The 11,895-nt window shown below is 41.4% G+C and overlaps 1 non-coding gene across 1 annotated transcript; it reads right to left on the bottom strand.

The window, feature by feature from the left end:
• Window positions 1–4,285: 4,285 nt before the first annotated feature.
• LOC149811775 (small nucleolar RNA R71) lies at window positions 4,286–4,388 on the bottom strand. The gene has a single exon (XR_016428691.1). It is a non-coding gene; the product is annotated as a small nucleolar RNA R71 (small nucleolar RNA).
• Between the last annotated feature and the right edge of the window lie 7,507 nt (window positions 4,389–11,895).

Raw genomic sequence — 11,895 nt, 5'->3', positions numbered from 1 at the left:
GGCATATAGAACTGCATTTAAGACTCCCATTGGCATGTCCCCGTATCGCCTTGTATTCGGGAAAGCATGCCATCTTCCTGTCGAGCTAGAGCATAGAGCGTACTGGGCTATCAAGAAATTGAATTTTGACCTCACCCAGGCTGGAAAAGAGAGAGCACTGCAGCTCTCAGAATTAGAGGAACTCAGGAATGATGCATATGAGAATGCATAATTATACAAAGCTCGCACAAAAGCATTTCATGATAAGCATATTGTCAGAAAAGTGTTTGAGCCAGATCAGAAAGTGTGGCTATACAGTTCTCGTTTACATTTATTCCCAGGGAAGTTAAGATCGAGATAGACAGGTCCGTACATTGTGAAAGAAGTATTTCCCCATGGAGCAGTGACATTATTCGATCCTATGACCCAAGGTACATTCAAGGTAAATGAGCAAAGATTGAAGCCCTTCATTTCAGATGCCTTGCAGGATGGTGAGTGTGAGATAGTGCATCTCACAAAGGCATGAGGATTCGACCAGAGGGATGTATCATATGTACATTATTTCTTTTTCATTTCAGAATTTTTATTTATTTAGTATTTCATTTCACATGTGCTAATTTGCGTTTTGATGTATGCAGGATGAACTTAACATTTAGTGTATCAATTACCAGGTACAGAGAAGAGCTTTCAAAGAATTCAAGGATCAGAGGAAAATCAACTTCAGAAGCTCAGAGCAAATCAGGTTGTATCTATCCTTTCTCCCATATTTTTGTTAGTGTCTTTTAGTGTGCATTTGCATTACATTTTTATTCATTTTGTATGCCACTAAGGACAGTGTCATTCAAGCATGGGGGGGTGGTTTAGATGCATGCACACAAAAATTTCAAAATTTTTTGTATGACTGGTAATCAAAGTAGGCATTTGAGAACAAAGTGTAGCATATATGATTGTTTTTGACATAATCTAACAGTTTATAAATTTTTAAGCCCCATAAAAAAATTATTTTCTGAACTGAGTCAAATAGAGTAGTTGTTTATGAGATAATTCAAAGAAAAGATAGTATTTGATTGTTAAAAAATTTTGAATCACTTTAGTATAAGTATGCACAGTATGTTTTGTGAAAGAATAAGCAATGGAAAGATATGTTTGAAAAATGAGTTTAAAAGAATAGAGCTACGTTTAGTTGTTGATGTCTTCGTGAATCCTAGTAGTGGAACTCAGACACGAGATGAAGTGTTTGAGTATCTTAACGAAAAGGATAACGAAGGAGATCATCTTCTTGTCTAAGTCGATATCTGTGGCCTTTGTAGTTCGAGTAAGTAGAATCTGAAGGGTGTTTTACACCTGGTGCCCCAAAGCCAGCTGGTTTGGGAGCCACCGGTTCGAAAGCTTGTTACATGGACTGCATAGAAAGCCTAAGAGATAGAGACATTGCACATGACGAGAGGAAGACTATACGTAAACTATTAGAATAGAAGGTCTAGTGACTCGAGTAATTAAGTCCGAGGGATACTTTGTATCTAGTGCCCTAAGGTCGGCCGACTTGGGAGTCACTGACCCAAAGCTCGCTACACGGGTCACGAAAACTGACTATTTGAAATAGTGCTCATATGAGAAGAATGCGCAAGAGATCAAAAGTTGAAAAAAAAAGAGTGAAAATGAAAGAAAAAAAAAAGTGCTGAATGAGAAAATTTTCATTGCTTAGACATATCTGTGTATTACTGTGCAGAAAATATACAAGTGAGAATAAATGAGTAAAACATGAGAATACTTGACTTTCACAGAAAAATCATGAACTAGTTACAATATTCGAAAAGTGAAGAAAAAGAATTTTTACTGTGGTGGCATGAGATTTTTAAACCTGTTTTGAGAATGTCAATTACATGAAATATTTATTACAACTGCATTCTTAAGAGCCTAATATTTTTGAAAAATCATCCTCGCACTTCATTGATGTTTGTGGGTAGCATCTCTACAAACCCTCACGAGACCTTACTCGTCCACTAGTGTAAGCTAGGGGTTTAAAGGGCTTGTTGCATACGCTAAATGCAACCGTGATTCCTACGAAAGTGAGTTAGTATTATGCATTCATGCTTAGCATTTCTTGTCTTTGTTGCATATCATAATTAGGGTTTGTTAAGGGACTAACAAACATTCAAGCATGGGGGTATTTGATGATGCATGAAATGCACATCATGTAAACAAGTTTTTCATGCATTTTGTATCAAGTTTAAGATTTTAAACCCATGTTTAGATGTGTTTTGATAGTAAGGGGCTATGGTTCGAATTTCAGAAAAATCAGAGTTAAAATGAGAGAGTTATGGTTATTTCAGTGTTTGGGCACGGATTTCGAGGTGGATCGGATCCATATCCGACGCAATTAGGTCAATTGGACCTTGGATCAACTCTTAGAAAGCCCAAAACCCAACCCACATGCCTATCCATATCCATTTCAAAAAGTTTTTCTGAAAACCCCCCAGAAAGAGGCGCCTAGAAAATATATTTTTTATAACAGTGTTTTTGCAAATTCCAAAAAGTATAAATATACTTTTTAGAGAAGCCCTAGGCGTCTTTGGCTGTGTTTGGACGCCCCCTACAGTGACTCTACAGCAGCAGCTCCTTCCTCTCCATCTTCCCCAACGTTTTGGCCATTGAAGACCGGCCTATGCTTGGTTTCCAAGCATATCTCGATCCCCTTTGTGTTCTTTTCATTTCTTTCTTGTTCCTTGCTGTAGTATTCACCATTTTTCTGTATTTTTGCAGGTGTATCAGAGGTGGAGACCATTAACCTTGGGCGGGAGTGCGCAACACACAACCAAGGTGAGCCGGCCCTACCTCCATCCGGCTTTCTACACCCTCCGATCGCGAATCGGCTCACATTCCATCGTCGGTGGATCTCCAACGTGTAGCAGCTGCAAAAGGTGCCGTTTTTGGTGAAGTACAGCATTCTCGAACTGTATAGGACGTCCATCTCCAGCCACGGTCCGCTCTTCTTCATCCCCCCGGTCGTCGGATCTTCCAAAAGGTTGTAAAGTATACTTAGTTTCCAGGGTTATTTTTCAAGTGTGAGGAGCGAATAATTGGCGAAAAGACGGAAATACCCTTGGTGTGGAGCAGAAGACTGATTGCTTGTTTATTTTCATTTTAGTAATTAATTATAGTTGTATTAACTTTATAATTGTAGATTGACATTTGACATTAATAAATTAAATTTTCTAGAAATATCGTGGTTAATTCCTGTTCCCTGAGGATTCGACCCGTACTTACCACCTTGTGGAAAGTCGGTTTTTATATTTTTGGTTGACGATTTTCCAAAGTCTTATTGAAAATAATTGTTTTAAAAAGAGCATTCTAAAATATCAACCAAATTTTGGCGCCGTTGCCGGGGAACGGCGAATTAATTACTTTATTTCTTAGAGTTTGGTTTATTAATTTGTTTAGTTAGCTAATTAGTTGTTTTATTTGTAGTTAGTAGGATTAGTAAGTGAATATAGAATTAACATAGTTAGTAAATATAGGATTCATGTTCTGTTATTTCTAGGATTCACTTGAAATTCATTCTGCAAGGAGCGATTAGACAGGTGGGTTTTAGAAAAACTTAGTTTGTGATTTCTTGTATTTATCTTTTCAGTACTATAGAGTAGTTTAATTTGTTATTTCATTTACTTAGTTAGATCATTCTGACATAATTAGTTTAGCATATTTGTTTAGTAGTTGTTTATTTTGTGTTATTTACATTTTAGTACCTGTGTTAGTTAATTTTTTTTTTTTTTAGATTTAGGTCGTTTGCTTACATCTGGTCTTAGTACCAGTGTATGCAGGGGCGACGAGGTCTAGGAACCCCATTACACCCATTTGTTGACAACCCAGAGAGAATTTTACATTCTCATCGAAGTTCGACAACAATGGCTGACATGGATCCTCCACCTCCACCCCCAGTTCTTTCACGCCCTCTGCGGGAATACTTCATTCCCACAGACTATGTTCAGGCATCCTGCATTCGGAGACCCGATGTAGGAGCGCCTCATTACGAGATTAAGGCCAACATTATTCAGATGCTTCCATCCTTTTATGGCCTTAGTCATGAGGATCCCTACAGACATTTAGATGAATTCCTCGAAATCTGTTCTACTGTTAAGATACAGAATTTTGATGATGATGCTTTAAGGTTGACTCTATTCCCCTTTTCATTGAAGGACAAAGCCAAGTATTGGCTAAAGTCCTTAGATTCTGTAGAAATAGTCATGGGATCAATTGCAACAGGAGTTTCTTCGGAAATATTTTCCCATTGGTCGTACGAACCAATATCGTAGAGCCATCACTAGCTTTTCAGAGCTAGATGGTGAGCGCTTTCATGAGACCTGGGAGAGAATGAAGGATCTCCTCAGGAAATGTCCCCATCATCAGGTGCCGAAATGGCAACTAGTGCAGAGCTTCTATGATGGATTGTCTGACAAGAATCGTCAGATGATCGACTCTTCATGTGGAGGGACATTCATGCTAAAGAGCGAGGACGAAGCATGGAGGCTATTTGATACATTGGCCGAGAATTCACTCCACCATGCTTCGAGCTCTCATTCGGATAGAGCCACACCCAACATTCAGAAGAAAGCTGGTGTTCTTGAAGTTGGTCCATCTACTGCATTACAGTGCAAGGTAGACATGATTGCTCAGAAGCTGGACCAGCTTCTCTCAGGACCATCCACTACACAGCAGGTGTGTACTCTTTGTGCCAGTCCGACACACGAGATCACTGAGTGCCCTTCGGCAGCTCAGTACCCTGAATTTGTTCAAGAACAAGTTCAGGCAGCTCAGGGTTACGTCAGACCGCCGAATAACCCATTTTCATCGACATATAATCCGGGTTAGCGTAACCATCCCAATTTTTCATGGAAGAATCCACAGTCTTCCATGCAGATGCCTACTTCCTCTCAGCCAGTTCGGCAACCATCTTTTACTCAGCCATTCCAGAGACCGAGCTATTCTCAGTCTTCTTCTTCTTCAGTTCCTCCCCCGATTCAGCAGGAATCTGCCCCACAGACATCTTTTGAGGAGAGACTTCTCCAAGCATTCCAAGAGGCGAAAACCTCTAATCAGAACGCCTTCGAGAAGTGTAGCCAGATCTTGAGCTCGCATACGCAGTCCATTGCGAAGTTAGAATCGCAAATGGGACAGTTAGCTGAGGCTATTAGTAGGAGACCCGAGGGTACATTGCCGAGTCAGGCTGTCATGAACCCGAAGGGCAAGGACCAGATGACTGGAGGCCTATTTCATACTGAGACACAACAGCAGGCCAAATCGGTTATGGCCCTGAGGAGTGGACGTGAGTATCACGTCGAGAGCAGAGAGCGAGAGAGTAGAGAGAGGATAGAGGAGCCAGAGACCATTGTTTCACCTACATCGGCTCAATCATCATCCCCATCCCCATCATCACCTTCACCATCTTCATCATCTTCATCCTCAGAGAAGAAGAAGAAGGATAGGAGTGAGCCTTCTCACAAAGAGGAGGAGCCACCAGAGTATATTCCCCCACCACCCTATCCCAAAGCATTAGAGTCTCCTGGTTATAGAGGGAAGCAAGGTGCGAAGATCCAGGACATGCTTGACATCTTCAAGCATGTGCAGATCAACCTACCTTTACTCGATGCGATTCAGCAGGTGCCGGCATATGCCAAATTCCTGAAGGAATTATGTACGCAGAAGCGTAAATCTAGAGAGAGAGTTCCTAACAGGGTCCATTTGACTGAGCAGGTGAGTTCAGTACTTCAGCATCAGACACCACCAAAGCTCAAGGACCCTGGAGCCCCTATCATTGCGTGTACCATAGGGAATATTCGGATAGAACGCGCATTGCTCGATCTTGGAGCAAGCGTGAACATTCTGCTCGGATATTTCTTTGATTCTTTCGGGCTAGGAGAGATGAGATCGACTCCGATTACACTGCAGCTGGCAGATCGTTTCGTCAAGGTACCGAGAGGTGTCTTGGAGGACGTGCTAGTTAAGGTGGATGATTTTTATTTTCCAGTCAATTTCATTATTCTTGATATGGAAGGAGTGGATAGCCAGCACCAGACTCCGATTATTTTAGGCAGACCATTCTTGGCAACTGGCAATGCGTGTATCAACTGCAGAACCGGAGCCATGGATCTCTCATTCGGCAATCGAAAGGTCAAGCTGAATATTTTCAATGCCGCGATGGGACCAGCAGGAGACATGGACTGCTTTCATGTAGATATTGCACATGAGTTAGTGGAGGAGCAGCCCGAGTTGTACATTACTGAGGATTCTTTAGATCTGTACCATATAGAGAAGAATAGTAGTGTAGATAGTGTAGATGGGTATAGAGTGTCGTCAGAGAGACCACCCTGGGGAGCGGTCAGGGAGCCTCTTCCACCACTTGTGAGACCCCCGCCAAGTCTTCGATCGAGTCACCTCCGAAACTTGAGCTGAAACCCTTACCGGATTCACTCAAGTATGCATACCTCGGAGATGAGGAGACTCTGCCTGTGATCATCTCGTCCTTGCTCACTGAGGAGCAGGAATAGAGATTGTTGACTATTCTTCGAGAGCACAAGGCAGCGATTGGCTGGGGAGTTGCTGATCTGAAGGGGATTGATCCTTCATTCTGCATGCATAGAATCCATTGTGATGAGGAAGTCAAGCCATTTAGGGATATGCAGAGAAGGCTAAATCCCAACATGAAGGAAGTGGTGAAGAAAGAGGTGGTGAAGTGGTTGGATGCCAGAATCATTTACCCTATTTCTGATAGCCAGTGGGTCAGTCCGATTCAGGTTGTGCCGAAGAAGTCAGAACTCACTGTGGTTGAGAACGAGAAGGGTGAGAGAATTCCGATGAGGACCACTACAGGATGGCGAGTCTGCATCGATTATAGGAAACTGAATGTGGCAACTAGGAAAGATTATTTTCCATTGCCATTCATTGATCAGATCTTAGAGAGACTCACAGGGCAGAGCTACTACTGCTTTCTAGACGGATATTCAGGATACAATCAGGTAGCTGTCCATCCTGACGACCAAGAGAAGGCCACGTTTACATGTCCTTATGGTACCTTCGCGTTTAGACGTATGCCGTTTGGGCTCTGTAATGCCCCGGCTACTTTTCAGAGGTGCATGCTTGCTATCTTCTCGGACATGATTGATGATGTGATGGAAGTTTTTATGGACGACTTTTCAGTGTATGGCTCTTCTTTTGAAGATTGCCTCCAAAAACTTGCTCGAGTACTGAGTAGGTGTGCGAAGACCAATCTCGTCCTGAGTTGGGAAAAGAGTCATTTTATGGTCCAGGAGGGGATTGTGCTAGGACACATTGTGTCCAAGCGTGGTATTGAGGTTGACAGTGTGAAAGTGGAATCCATTTCCCGTTTGACTCCACCCACCTCTGTGAGGCAGATTCGATCATTTTTAGGGCATGCGGGATTTTACAGGCGGTTCATAAAAGATTTCAGCAAAATCTCTCGACTGCTTTGCATGTTATTGGAGAAAGACCAGCCCTTTGTTTTCGGTGAGGATTGTATGAAGGCCTTTGAGATTCTCAAAGAGGCCTTGATTACTGCACCTATTTTGAGACCTCCAGATTGGACTCTCCCATTTGAGATTATGTGCGATGCATCTGATTACGCTATGGGGGCCATTTTAGGACAACGCATTGATAGGAAGACCTATGTGATCTACTATGCGAGTAGAACTCTGTCTGATGCTCAGATAAATTATACTACGACAGAGAAGGAGCTACTTGCGGTAGTTTTTGCATTGGATAAATTCAGGTCCTATTTACTCGGTTCGAAGGTGGTTGTCTATTCTGACCATTCTGCATTGAAATATTTGTTGAATAAGAAAGACACCAAACCGAGATTGATTCGTTGGGTCCTACTACTACAGGAGTTTGATCTCGAGATTCGAGATAAGAAGGGAAGCGAGAATGTAGTAGCAGACCATCTTTCCAGACTGATCGTGGAGACCACGCAGGATCAGAGGCCGATCAGTGATTCTTTCCCCGACGAGCAGATCATGTCAGTCAGTACATCGCAGTTACCCTGGTTTGCAGATATTGTGAACTATCTGGTTTCGAGGCAGATACCTGAGCATTGGAACAAGAATGAGCGTGAGAGATTCCTATCTCAGGTGAGGCACTATTATTGGGATGAACCAGAGTTGTTCAAATACTGTGCATACCAGATCATTAGGAGATGTGTTTCGGAGGAGGAGTACCAGTCCATTCTGAATTTTTTCCATTCATTAGCCTGTGGAGGGCATTTTAGTAGTAGGAAGACGGCTGCAAAGGTTTTGCAGTCAGGATTTTATTGGCCCACACTCCACAGGGACGCGCATGAGTTCTGTAGGCGATGCCTGCGATGTCAGCAGATTGGAAACATGTCCAAGAGGGACATGATGCCCTTGCTTCCGATTTTGATAGTCGAGATTTTTGATGTTTGGGGCATTGATTTTATGAGACCATTTCCGCCTTCCTTCGGAAATTTATACATTTTGGTGGCGGTTGATTATGTGTCCAAGTGGGTCGAGGCTGTGGCAACCAAGACAAATGATCACAGAGCAGTGCTTAAGTTCATTAAGCACAACATTTTCAGCCGTTTTGGGGTGCCACGTGCGATGATTAGCGATGGTGGCAAGCATTTTAGGAATATACAGATAGCTTCTCTGTTGAGAAGATATTCTGTCAATCATAGATTCACCACTCCATATCATCCGCAGACTAGTGGACAGGTTGAAGTGTCCAATAGCGAGATTAAGCGAATTTTAGAAAAGACAGTTCGTCCGGACCGCAAGGATTGGTCCCAGCGCTTAGATGATGCACTTTGGGCATATAGAACTGCATTTAAGACTCCCATTGGCATGTCCCCGTATCGCCTTGTATTCGGGAAAGCATGCCATCTTCCTGTCGAGCTAGAGCATAGAGCGTACTGGGCTATTTAGAAATTGAATTTTGACCTCACCCAGGCTGGCAAAGGGAGAGCACTGCAGCTCTCAGAATTAGAGGAACTCAGGAATGATGCATATGAGAATGCCAAATTATACAAAGCTCGCACAAAAGCATTTCATGATAAGCATATTGTCAGAAAAGTGTTTGAGCCAGATCAGAAAGTGTGGCTATACAATTCTCGTTTACATTTATTCCCAGGGAAGTTAAGATCGAGATGGACAGGTCCGTACATTGTGAAAGAAGTATTTCTCCATGGATCAGTGACATTATTCGATCCTATGACCCAAGGTACATTCAAGGTAAATGGGCAAAGACTGAAGCCATTCATTTCAGATGCCTTACAGGATGGTGAGTGTGAGATAGTACATCTCACGAAGGCATGAGGATTCGACCAGAGGGATGTATCATATGTACATTATTTATTTTTCATTTTAGTGTTTTTATTTATTTAGTATTTCATTTCACATGTGCTAATTTGTGTTGTGATGTATGCAGGATGAACTTAACATTTAGTGTATCAATTACCAGGTACAGAGAAGAGCTTTCAAAGAATTCAAGGATCAGAGGAAAATCAACTTCAGAAGCTCAGAGCAAATCAGGTTGTATCTATCCTTTCTCCCATATTTTTGTTAGTGTCTTTTAGTGTGCATTTGCATTACATTTTTATTCATTTTGTATGCCACTAGGGACAGTGTCATTCAAGCATGGGGGGGTGGTTTAGATGCATGCACACAAAAATTTCAAAATTTTTTGTATTACTGGTAATCAAAGTAGGCATTTGAGAACAAAGTGTAGCATATATGATTGTTTTTGACATAATCTAACAGTTTATAAATTTTTAAGCCCCATAAAAATTTTATTTTCTGAACTAAGTCAAATAGAGTAGTTGTTTATGAGATAATTCAAAGAAAAGATAGTATTTGATTGTTAGAAAATTTTGAATCACTTTAGTATAAGTATGCACAGTATGTTTTGTGAAAGAATAAGCAATGGAAAGATATGTTTGAAAAATGAGTTTAAAAGAATAGAGCTACGTTTAGTTGTTGATGTCTTCGTGAATCCTAGTAATGGAACTCAGACACGAGATGAAGTGTTTGAGTATCTTAATGAAAAGGATAACGAAGGAGTTCATCTTCTTGTCTAAGTCGATATCTGTGGCCTTTGTAGTTCGAGTAAGTAGAATCTGAAGGGTGTTTTACACCTGGTGCCCCAAAGCCAGCTGGTTTGGGAGCCACCGGTTCGAAAGCTTGTTACATGGACTGCATAGAAAGCCTAAGAGATAGAGACATTGCACATGACGAGAGAAAGACTATACGTAAACTATTAGAATAGAAGGTCTAGTGACTCGAACAATTAAGTCTGAGGGATACTTTGTATCTAGTGCCCTAAGGTCGGGCGACTTGGGAGTCACTGACCCAAAGCTCGCTACACGGGTCACGAAAACTGACTATTTGAAATAGTGCTGATATGAGAAGAATGCGCAAGAGATCAAAAGTTGAAAAAAAGTGAAAAAAAAAGGTGCTGAATGAGAAAATTTTCATTGCTTAAGCATTTATGTGTATTACTATGTATAAAATATACAAGTGAGAATAAATGAGTAAAACATGAGAATACTTGACTTTCAGAGAAAAATCATGAACTAGCTACAATATTCGAAAAGTGAAGAAAAAGAATTTTTACTGTGGTGGCATGAGATTTTTAAACCTGTTTTGAGAATGTCAATTACATGAAATATTTATTACAACTGCATTCTTAAGAGCCTAATATTTTTGAAAAATCATCCTCGCACTTCATTGATGTTTGTGGGTAGCATCTCTGCAAACCCTCACGAGACCTTACTCGTCCACTAGTGTAAGCTAGGGGTTTAAAGGGCTTGTTGCATACGCTAAATGCAACCGTGATTCCTATGAAAGTGAGTTAGTATTATGCATTCATGCTTAGCATTTCTTGTCTTCAGTGCATATCATGATTAGGGTTTGTTAAGGGACTAACAAACATTCAAGCATGGGGGTATTTGATGATGCATGAAATGCACATCATGTAAACAAGTTTTTCATGCATTTTGTATCAAGTTTAAGGTTTTAAACCCATGTTTAGATGTGTTTTGATAGTAAGGGGCTATGGTTCGAATTTCAGAAAAATCGGAGTTAAAATGAGAAAGTTATGGTTATTTCAGTGTTTGGGCATAGATTTCGAGGTGGATCGGATCCATATCCGACCCAATTAGGTCAATTGGACCTTGGATCAACTCTTAGAAAGCCCAAAACCCAACCTACACGCCTATCCATATCCATTTCAAAAAGTTTTTCTGAAAACCCCCCAGAAAGTGGCGCCTAGCAATATTTTATTTTTTAACACTCTTTTTGAAAAATGTCAAAACTATAAATAGTTTTTTTTCAAGAACCCTAGGCGTCTTTGGCTGTATTTGGACACCCCCTACAGTGACTCTACAGCAGCAGCTCCTTCCTCTCCATCTTCCCCAACGTTTTGGCCATTGAAGACCGGCCTATGCTTGGTTTCCAAGCATATCTCGATCCCCTTTGTGTTCTTTTCATTTCTTTCTTGTTCCTTGCTATAGTATTCACCATTTTTCTGTATTTTTGCATGTGTAGCAGAGGTGGAGACCATTAACCTTGGGCGAGAGTGCGCAACACACCACCAAGGTGAGCCGGCCCTACCTCCATCCGGCTTTCTACACCCTCCGATCGCGAATCGGCTCACATTCCATCATCGGTGGAACTCCAACGTGTAGCAGTTGCAAAAGGTGCCATTTTTGGTGAAGTACAGCATTCTCGAACTGTATAGGACGTCCATCTCCAGCCACGGTCCGCTCTTCTTCATCCCCCCGGTCGTCGGATCTTCCAAAAGGTAGGTCTTCTTCTTCCTTCTCTTCTAGATAAAACCGAATTGGGTGTTGGTTTTCTTTTCTTTATTTTCTGAGTGTTTCTTGTTTTCTTT

The sequence above is a fragment of the Nuphar pumila genome, chromosome 17 (assembly GCF_984573655.1).
Source record: "Nuphar pumila chromosome 17, dmNupPumi1.hap1.1, whole genome shotgun sequence".
In the NCBI taxonomy this organism is placed as follows: Eukaryota; Viridiplantae; Streptophyta; class Magnoliopsida; order Nymphaeales; family Nymphaeaceae; genus Nuphar; species Nuphar pumila.
The sequence above is the reverse complement of the archived record's forward strand: the minus strand, read 5'-3'. Positions and strand labels throughout refer to the sequence as shown.